The sequence below is a fragment of the Mus pahari genome, chromosome 5, assembly GCF_900095145.1.
Source record: "Mus pahari chromosome 5, PAHARI_EIJ_v1.1, whole genome shotgun sequence".
NCBI classification, from domain to species: domain Eukaryota; kingdom Metazoa; phylum Chordata; class Mammalia; order Rodentia; family Muridae; genus Mus; species Mus pahari.
In genome coordinates, this window is record NC_034594.1 from 87753361 (window position 1) to 87763055 (window position 9695).

Genomic DNA, 9695 nt, shown 5'->3' on the forward strand with positions numbered 1-9695 from the left:
TAATCAAGCAAGGCAATAATCAATGTCCTGTGGTATTCAGGGACTTGTTGAGACAATCTAGGTCTTGAGCCTACTTTCTTGTCTTAGACAATGTCAAATTCCTGCCTGAGCCTACTTCCATGTCCTTGCCTAATATCAAATTCTTGCCTAATTCTAGAAGTGTCACAAAGTGCTCTCCACATCTCCATCTGTTTTGTTTTATAAATATGACTCTATCTGTCTCAGGTTGTTCTGACAAGAATGCCTTCCTTATCTGTTATGGAGTATGCATTTTTAAAAGCTCTGCATTTCTACCTTAGATTGGTAAGGCACTGTGCAGAATCTTACCTGTCTTTTACTGCCAGGTGTTAAATTAATAACTCTGTCTGGGAATCCTTGTTTAGTTTCAAGCCATATATTTTGGCTACCAACATGTTGATGTTGCTAAAGGCAAGATTTATCACAATTGGAAGTATTAAAAGTATTCCCAGGACAAAAATGGCTAACATGATCAAGTTATATAAGCCATTATTTTTGAGACAGGGTTTCTCTGTGTAGCCCTGGCTGCCCTTGAACTCAGAAATTTGCCTGCCTCTGCCTCCCAAGTGCTGGGATTAAAGGCATGCACCACCAAGCCCGGCTATATAAGTCATTCTTAAAGATTGAACAAGATGGAAATACTGATTTTAAATCAGAAATAATTCAGCAGAACAGTATTACTTAAATTTATAATCTTGTTATGCAAGCTTAAACATGCAGAGAAGTGTTAAAATTATGCCAAATACCCTGTGTCTTTGAACTTTTTCCCCATTATAGTGATTGTCACTGTAAATTTTTGAGTGAACCCAAATCCATTGATAGTTAGCCTGACAGCTGAGATCGCTTCTTACTCTTAAACTCTCAACCTCTTCTCTAATAAGTTGAATATTATCATAAAGTTAATCAATCGTTTCTGCAAACCCTTATCTAAATAAAGAACTCTAGCTAAGTTCCAATATGTCTTGGGAAAATGTCAAGAAACCAATTGCAAAACCTATGGATATCTCCTTTTGTCCAATATATGATTGATTCCTAGACCAGTTCATGATTGAGTCAGAATAACTGGTCACATTAAAGAAAATTGAAGGGTCACTATAACAACTTCTCTGTTTGATTAATTTTTCAAAGGCAGTTTTCACAGTCTCCATATTCTCTGTCCCCATGGTCTAAAAGCTTGAAACAAGGCAGCTTGTCCAGTCTGTGATATAGGCAAGCAAAGGACCATATGTCCCATACAGTTTCCCTGTCACCACTGTCAGGGCACTCAGCAAGCTGATAGTTTGCATCATTCTTTATCTCAGCATCAGTATGTCTCACCAATCACTCTGGTAGCTACCATGCTCCTGCTTTATCCTGCAATAAAACACTAACATGCCCTCTTCTCCATATTAATACCTGATTGTGATCATGCCATATGCCAGTAAGTAGGTCCTTCCATTTCATCTAGGCATAAGTATGCCTTGTTGTAGTGTGACATAAACACTCAGCAAAGAGTTTTGTGACATCCAAATTTTAAAAATCAAAATAAAAAGAGAATGATTTAGACAAATTTGTGGTATGTAAAGATATAATTTCCCCCTTTTTTATTTTATGAAAATATTGTTTTACAGATCCACTATACATTTTCCTTGAGGAATATAGGGAATCCCAGTAATATAGGTAATATTAAATTGTTAGCAAAACATCTCAAATGCTTGACTGCAATACACAGTTCCATTATTTGTTTTAATGTGATTTGGAATATGTAACATAGAGAAACAATGTAGGCAATGAGCCAGTGAATTCTTAGTTGTTTCTCCTGTTAAAGCAGGTACAACTAGAAAGCTTAAGAAGGTGTCAATAGTCATATGTACATATTTTAATTTTCCAAAATCAAGAATTTGAGTAACATCCATTTTCCATAATTGATTAGGCATACATCCTCAAGGATGCATGGTACAAGAAGATGTATATGGTACAAGAAGAAATGGAGTACATTCAGGGCAAGTCTATGCAATTTGACTTGTACATACTCTAGAGTTACTAAATTGTTGTCTCAATCTAGTATGAGCTCTTAAATGCCCTACAAAGTAAGGAATACTATGTTCTCTTAAATTAGGTTATATTTGTTTTGCATAGATAATCACAACATTATATATATATATATATATATATATATATTCTACTTTTGTACATATATACATATGTACATATATAATTTTAATTAAAAATCAAATTGATATCTACATGAAAAACAATCCTATATGAAAATTGAGTTTTAACCCCACATAGAGAGTTAATGATTAAAATTTATAAAGAAGACAATTGATATGTTTGAGAGAATTTCTATTTTAATTCTTATCTCCAACTGCACCTTTAATTAGAAGAGGATGAACATAGACAAAAGCATTTCTCTGAATATGTTTTAATTACAGGAATGTATGTTTTTAGTGTATTTCAAATGCCTTCCTATGAGATAAAGAATATTATATACATTTTATTGGAAGTAGGATGAAGTTTATTACAAATATTCCTAAATAAGACTGTGACTTTGATAACTTAAATATTCAACCAAAGGTGGTAGTCTGTTAAGTGCTTTTAAGATACTCTGTAATGAAAAATTATTTCCAGGGACAAAGATTAGAGCACAGACTGAAGGAAAAACCATCCAGACACTGCCCCACCTAGTGATCCATCCCATCTACAGATATCAAACTCAAAACACTATGGCTGATGCCAAGAAGACCTTGCTCATAGGAGGATGGTAAAACTATTCCTTTGAGAGGCTCTGCCAGAACCTGACCAATATAGATGCAGATGCACACAGTCAAACATTGGAATAAGTGTGGGGAGAAGTTAGGGGAAGGACTGAAGGAGCTGAAGGGCATTACAACCCTATAAGAAGAACAATAATACTGACCAACCAGACCCCCTAGACTCCCCAAAACTAAACCACAAACCAAAGAGTACTCATGGAGGGACTCATGGCTCCCAATGCTTATGTAGCAGAGGATTGCCTTATCTGGCATCAATGGGGAAGGGAGCCCTTTGGTCCTGTGGAGGCTCGATGACCCTTTGCTAGCAGTATAATAAGAACAACAACAACAATAAAAAAGTCAAACAAAGACAGGAAAGTCCAACCATCACCTATGATGAAATGCAAAATGCTCTTACAAGTGAAGGGGAGAAGAGATGGGTTGGGAACTATAGAGGGGGAACCGTGAAGGCGAAACAACATTCAATGTAGACAAATGAAATAATTAATGCAAAAAAAACCCACAAAGAAAATGGAATAAAATAACTCAGTTTATTTTAGAAATACTGAAATGGTTTCATGCAGAGCCTACAATGGTAAGATTGTGCTAAAAGAACATAAATTCAAATAGCCTTACTCTTATATGTACATATTATGAGGGTGTCTATGGCCTATTATAATTCATTTTTTACTTTGAATTAATAAAAAATAAACTGAAACTATCTGAATATAAATCTAAATTAAAAATTTTGATATATTAACTGGATTGAATGCACTATTTAAATTGCACAGAAGTATAAAAACAGAATTGTAACTCATTTAAGCATACCTATATAATTATAGGCATATTAATTAGACATCTTATATAATTTTATAATTTATATAGAATATATAATATGAAGCTATAAATTATTTACTTCTTATACATAATCACTATATATTTTTAAATAAGTTTACTATATATTTAATATAAACATTATATGTAAATACATGTGATATATAAATATATATATGAATATATAAATACATATGAATATAAATATATAATATATAGTATATTAGTGTATTATATGATATATAACTATATATACTACATTTATAACTATATATGCTATATATAGTTATGTGTATATATATTCTACTTTTAATATATTGATATACTCTATATATGACTATATACATATGTACATATATAATTTTAATTAAAAATTAGATTGATTTCTATATGAAAAACAATCCTATATGAAAACTGAATTTTAACCCCACATCTGATAGAGAGCTAATCGTTAAAATTTATAAAGAACTCAAGAAGCTAACCTCCAAAACTCCAAACAACCCAACCAAAAATGGGTTATAATAAACAGAGAATTGACAACAGAGGATTCTCAAATGGCTGAGCGGTACTTAAAGCAATGTTCAGAATCCTAAGTGATCAGGGAAGTGCAATTCAAAAGACCCTGAGATTTCATCTTGCACCATTCAGAATAGCTAAGATCAAAAACTCAGGTGACAGTACATAATGGCAAGGATTTGGAGAAAGAGGAACACTCCTCTATTGCTGGTGGGATTGCCAACTGGTACAACCATTCTGTAAATTAATTTGGAGTTTCATCAGAAAATTGGAAAGAGATCTACCTGAAGACCCAGCTATACCACTGCTGGGCATTCCAGAAGATGCTCCACCATGCCACATGGGCACTTGTTCCACTATGTTCATAGTGACATTATTTGTGTTACCCAGAAGCTGGAAACAACTCAGATGTCCCTCAGTAGAAAAATGGATATGGAAAATGTTTATTTACACAAGGAAATACTATTCAACTATTAAGAAGGACATCATGAGTTTTACACTCAAATGAATTGAACTAAAAAAAAAAAATCATTTGAAAAAGACATGCATGGTATGTACTCACTAATAAGTGGATATTTGCCAAAAAATTACCGAATACCCAGGATACAATGCACCAAACTCAAGAAGATTAACAAGACAAAGGGCCAAAGTGAGGATGCCTCAATCCACTTGGGATGGAGAAGAAAGGACCCATAGTAGGAGGGAGGTGGGGAGTGGGGCATGGGCAGAGGGAGAGAGGGAACTGAATGAGAGAAGGGACATGGAGAGAAAAGGGAAACATGTTCAAGTATTGAGTGGGGTGAATCAGGACAGAAGTCCTGAGGGCCAGCAGAAAAAATTGAAACAAGCAACCGCAGAAGGTAGTAGGCAGGGGAGGGTGTGAGGGGGTCTCTATAATGTACAAGAGACCTGGGAGGCAAGAGATGCTTAGGACTCAGAGGAAGGGGCCTTAGATGAAATGCCAAACAGTATGGAAAGGGAACGTGTAGAGTCTACCTCCAGTAGAAAGACAGGGCATCAAGTGGAGGGATGGGGTTGCCATCCCACAGTCAAAAACTCTGACTCAGTATTGCCCTTCTCTAAAAGGACTGCAGGGACAAAAATGGAAAAGAGACTGAGGAGAATGAGGTCCAGTGACCAGTCTAAATTGGGATCCAGCTCAAGGGAGTCTCCAAGGACTGACACTATTACTGATGCTATGGTGTACTTGCAGACAGGAGTCTAGCACAGTGGCCCTCTGAGAGAGCAGAACAAGCAGCTAAAAGAGCCAGATGTAGATACTTACACCCAACCAATGGACAGAAGATGGGGAACCCTGTGCTTGAATTTGAGAAAGTCCAGAAGAAGCTGAGGATGAGGGTGACCTCATAGGGAGACCAGCTATATCAACTAACCTGGATTCCCAAGATCTCTCCAACATTGAGCCCCCAACTAAGCACATGCACTAGGTGATATGAGGCCCAGACACATATACAGCAGACAACTGCCTAGTATGGTCTCAGTGATAGAAGAAGCATCCAAACTTTGAACAACTCAAGACCCCAGGGATAGGGGAGGTCTTTTCGGTTGGGGGAAGGTGGGAATCTCCTCTTGGAGACTTGGAAGAGGAATTAGATGAGGCACTGTCAAAGAGTGGACTGGGAGTATAACAACTGGAGTGTAAAAAAAGATAATATCAGGGTACATATGCCATTTCATTTTAATTTAGTAACTTTTTAGTAGATTATTTCTCTATATTTACTTTCTTACTCAATAGATTCATTTTCTTTTCCAACTCTGGTATTTGACATTATCCAACTATGTTGGTTGATTAAGTATAGTGGTGGGTTATGGTATTCAATTTCCTATGAAATTATATCAGCAACTTTATTTCTGTGTACTTTAAATTTTTACATTCTTCATCAAAATCTTTAAGAATTTAATATATACTTCATTTCTTTGTTCATTGATAAGTTATTTCTCAAAGAAAAAGAAGTGTATTTTATAGGAAAATATATTTATTTACAATAAAGACATTTTTTCAAAGTGAATGTTGTTTTCTGTAGACTGTGTTTAAAGATGGTTTCATGGTTGCAACACAAATGTAATTTTGTTAGATTTTATTTCTGACATTTAGACTATCTAAATGAGAAAGGTATTTATATTTCAGGAAAAGGACAACCCACTGAGTGCAAAATAAAAAGGGCTGAACTTTGAAAACATTCAAAGCACAGTGTCAGAAAACACAGAAATTATGGACAACCAAAATCAATCTTTTCAAGCACAAAAACAGTGCTCTGAAAGAACCTGTGTTCTTTATGACCATAATTGCAGGTCTGAGCAAAATGCACTTTCAGTTTTGGAGCTGTAGTCATTTGCTAAAGCATGTACTGATTGAAAAGAAAACCCCATGAGAGTTCTGATTATCATAACAGTTCTTTCTTGGAGTGAAGGGGGCAGCTTTTTCATTTCATTTCATGCAAAATTACAGTAACTGGTGTCTGACCTTTCTGATATGGATTGTAAAGCATTACAGTGCTATGTCTTTTCACAAAATCAATTATTTTAATTATGTGTATCTAACAAGATGACAAGAAATACCCAGGACATAAACAAGAAGAGAATATTTAAATAAAAAGAAAAACAGGTTATTTTTTCTCTATGATGCATAGTGTGATTGCTTATAATAATGTAACATGAGCTTTAACATTGTACTTGACCCAATTCCTACCTTCAAATTATTATATTTTCTTTAGCAAAGACTATTTATGTAATGAATAAACTTTTAGAATAATGAATAAATTGTTTTAGAGAGCTATTATTTTGGAAGATAAGGAAGCATTATGATGAGATTTATCATTTGTACAACAGTTCCATGAGATTGAGATTCATTTTTCACAAACCATACTAAAACTTCTAAGGCAGTAAATATCATGTTGAGTTAAATTTTATTTTTCAGTGGCCAAAAAAATGAATAAAATATTTTCCTACTTTAACAGAATCCTAGTCAAAGGGAGAATCTGAAATGATGATGCTTAGCTCACTCAGCTGCATAAACTTTGTCTGATTCAGATACCATCTCTCTATATAGCATGTCCTGTAATCTGCTATTTAGAGCACTCTGGTATCAAACTCAGAGTGAACCACCTGTGTCTTCCTCCAGATTGCTTTGATTAAAGATGTGTTCTGCCTTGCTCCATTTTACTTATCTTAACCTCTCCTCACATTTGCCAATGTTATAATATCTGCACAAGATCACACCCAGGTAACCCATGTACATGGCACATTTTCTAGGGAAGAAATTTCTATAAGTCCTGAGATAATTTCCCAAGATGATAACATTTGTAAAAGGTATGGATATCTGATAAGGAAAGCAGCTTTATTTTACTAAAGTGATATTTGTTACTTTATATAATCACTCACCTCCTAATGAACATTTAATTTATCATAATTGTACCATTTCTCGGTTACTGTGAAAGGCTAAAGTTGGTCACCATCCCACTCTCCCACTCTCATTTCACTGGGTAGGTAATACACAGGTGATATTGAACTATCTATCTATCTATCTATCTATCTATCTATCTATCTATCTATCTATCTATCTATGTCTTCCTTAAGACTCACAAGGAGCAGTGCAATTGCCAATACATTCTGTTGCAGTAGGATTGAGTTTCACAGCAAGTTGGTTCAATTGCTTCAGGAAATGGAGGAAGATACTTGACTTGTTAAGATTTTCTGTAATGCTCCACTATGGTCATATCAGCCATATTTATAATAGCCAGAGGCTGGAAGGAACCCAGATGTCCCTCAACAGAAGAATGGATACTGAAAATGTGGTAAATTTACACAATGGAGTACGACTCAGTCATTAAAAACAATAATTCACAGGCAAACGGATGGAACTTGAGAATATCATTCTGAGTGAGATGACTCATTCACAAAGGAACAAACATAGTATATATTCACTGATAAGTGGATATTAGCCCAAAAGTTCAGAATACCCAAGATTCAATTCACAGACCATATGAAGCTTAAGAAGAAGGAAGACCAAAATGTGGATGTTTATTGCTTTTTAGACTGGTGAACAAAATACTCACAGGATGAAATATGGAAGCAAAGTGTGGAGCAGAGACTGAAGGAAAGGCTATACAGAGACTGCCTGTCTTAGTCAGGGTTTCTATTCCTGCACAAACATCATAACCAAGAAGGAAGTTGGGGAGGAAAGGGTTTATTCGGCTTACATTTCCATAATGCTGTTGATCACCAAAGGATGCAGGACTGGAACTCAAGCAGGTCAGAAAGCAGGAGCNGATGNAGANGCCATGGAGGGATGTTCTTTACTGGCTTNCTTCCCCTGGCTTGNTCAGNCNNCTCTCTTATAGAANCCAAGACTACCAGCCCAGAGATGGCACCACCCACAAGGGAACCTCCNCCCTTGATCACTAATTGAGAAAATGCCTTACAGCTGGATCTCATGGAGGCATTTCCCCAACTGAAGCTCCTTTCTCTGTGATAACTCCAGCTGTGTCAAGTTGACACAAAGCTATCCAGTACACTGCCCCTCCTTGGGATCCATCCCATATACAGCCACCAAACCAGAACATTATTGTGGATGCCAGGAAATGCTTGCTGATAGAAGCCTGGCATGGCTGACTCCTGAGAGGCTCTGCCAGACCCTGACAAATACAGAGGAGGAAGCTCACAGCCAACCATTGGACTGAGCTTGGGGGACCCCGAAGGAGGAGTTGGAGAAGGGAATGAAGAAGTTGAGAGAGTTTGGAGCCCCATGGATGGAGCAACAGTGTCAACAGGCCAGATGACCCAGAGTTCCCAGGTCATGAATTCACATGGAGTGGTCCCTGGTGCTGGCCATATATGTGGCAGAGGATGGCTTTGTTGGACATCGGTGGGAGGAGAGACCCTTGAGTCTGAGAGTGTTCGATGCCCCAGTGCAGTGGAATCCCAGGCCAGGAAGTTGGGAGTGGGTAAGTGGGGTAGCACCCTCATAGAGGCAGGGGAAGAAGGAATAGGATAGGGGACTTCTGAAGGGGAGACCTGGAACTAAAAATGGGAAAACATTTGAAATGTAAATATTAAAAATCCAATAAAATAAAATAAAATAAATAAGCAAGGAAATTTAAACATAAAAAAGAAAAAAAAAAGATTTTCTGTAAATGGCTAATGGTGTTTTCAGCTGTCTTACTGTTTGGATTCTGGTTGAAATCATTACCACCCAATAGCTTCATCTCACTATGTAACACTGACCCATAAACTACTTTAGTTTATCAAATGAGCCACAGAAGAGAGATCTCATTAGACCTCTTTCAATCAAATTAATCACAGTAACTGACAGAGTTATTGGAATCCAAACTATTACAATTGACAGTAGGTAGTAGATTCACATGTGTCTTGTCGACAGAGGATCTGAAGATCTTGATTCTGGATTTTCTTTTCAGATTGCTATTACAGTAAAATATTTAAAATATAAGATCCAGGAAATTTGTTTTTGTTAAGAGAGTAAAATTAATTTAACGTTTCCTAATACAGTGACTGGCTATAAAATTGCTGGCTTGCCCATTCTCACTGAGCTCACAACTGAATAATTAATAGGTC